Source organism: Acanthisitta chloris, unplaced genomic scaffold (genome assembly GCF_000695815.1).
Source record: "Acanthisitta chloris isolate BGI_N310 unplaced genomic scaffold, ASM69581v1 scaffold9622, whole genome shotgun sequence".
Lineage (NCBI taxonomy): Eukaryota > Metazoa > Chordata > Aves > Passeriformes > Acanthisittidae > Acanthisitta > Acanthisitta chloris.
Genome location: NW_008659943.1, coordinates 59,291 through 61,082, shown reverse-complemented (window position 1 = coordinate 61,082; position 1,792 = coordinate 59,291).

The following is a 1,792-nucleotide window of genomic DNA, read 5'->3' as shown; positions in this document are numbered from 1 at the left end:
GAAGTTACAGCCAGAGCCTTTCAAGTGGCTCAGACAGCAAAGGAAGCAGAAATTAAAGCAGAATGAAATTGTTGTGATAAAGAGCAAGAAGCTGTGCTTCTTTTGTTTGGGTTATTTTTTTAAACAAACACTTGGACTCCTCCCGCTGCTTACCCCTCACACCCACACCCAAGGAAAAGGAGAATTGTTTAAGGAGCCTCGTGAAAGGCAAGATGAACATTCAGAAGAGTTAGGAAAAAAACCCTGAGGAATCAGTAGTGACCAGTAGCTGGCACAAGTGGGTAAAAATAGGACAAAGCCTATTACCATTTTGTGAACAGGTTCCATTACCAAAAGTTCTCTTCCACCCTCAGTGTTACTGAAGAAGCAGAAAGGAAAACTTTAGATGATGTGATTCCTTTTGCTGTAGAAAATTAGCACTGGAGGGAAAGTGGGTAACTGTTTAAGCTGTACTTTTATAAGTGTTTGTCTGCATGGATATCTCACAGGAAATTAGTTCATTATTTTATTTCAAAGGTATTTATTAGACAAAGCTTGGGAGATCCTGGCATCCTGTACAGCCCAGTCTTTGCCTGGTTACTCACTCTTTCAGTACAGACACTGCCTGACAAGAGCAAGGATGAGAATGCAGAGTCTGCTCAGGCCTTGTCACATCCCAGGAACAGAGTAGGTGTGTTTGTATTCTGCTCTTGGATAGACATTCCTAGGAAAGACCAGGCACTGCAGAAAGGGTATAATACCTCCAAAGTGATGCTTCTTCCTTGGGCTTAGTCCTTAAAATGCCTTATTATGGTGGTAAAGGTGTAAAACCTCAGTTTTAGCTAATCAATACTTCATGCATTTTACTACCAGAAAGTTAGTTTGGGATGTTCAGTCATTGCAGTAACTGATGTAAAAATCCAGAGGCAGATCTGGCTGGGCAGCCAGGCTGACAAGATACTAAACCCACTTCTATTTCCTCCCTGTTTTGAACTGGCAAAAGTTTTAAGCACTCTGCAGCCTTCGACTGCTGAGGGAATGTTTGGCACACAACATTTCCAAACGATGTGGAGGGAAAGACAAGTTCCCATTCTGTGATTTCAGTAATTAGGCAGAGGCATTGCAGCCCCAAGGAGCAGTGGATACTGTGAAACACTACAGGACTACAGACTGGAGAACACAGTTTCCTCTCCCTCCTTTTCCACGAGTTGTTTGAAGCCTCCCACAAGTGAGGCAGGACTGAATAAAACCCCAGATACAAAATAACTCTTACATAGTGCATGTGATAAGATGCCTGACCAGAACAGACTTTTCATTCCTTCTGGGCTAAGCTGAGATCACTGATTCAGTTTTTAACTTCGATGAAACCTCTCTGGTGTCCCACAAGTCTAGGAAAACTGTTTTCTGACTACATCAGAATGCCAAACTGTCAGCTTCTTTCTAAATATTGGAAGAAATCTCAGCAAGGTTACAAAGATCAGAAGAAACAGCCTTTTATGTCTCCCAGAGTCTAACCAAACAACTATGCCAGTATTAGTTCCATACAAATTACTCCAATTATACTAAGACAACAGTAAGAAAGTCCCATGACATACAATATCAGAACAATCAGAGAACAATTTTAAAGCAGTTTGCATTGAGTTTTCCTTTATTCTCAGTCCAGTGCACACCACAACTCTAAATGCCTGCACTCCCACACATCAAAAACCTGCATTCCAAAATATTCAAAATACAACAGCACAGTAGCTGCATCTCCTGAAACTTAGGAATACCATGATTTAGGATAGGATTTCACATAGGAACCATGTCCCAA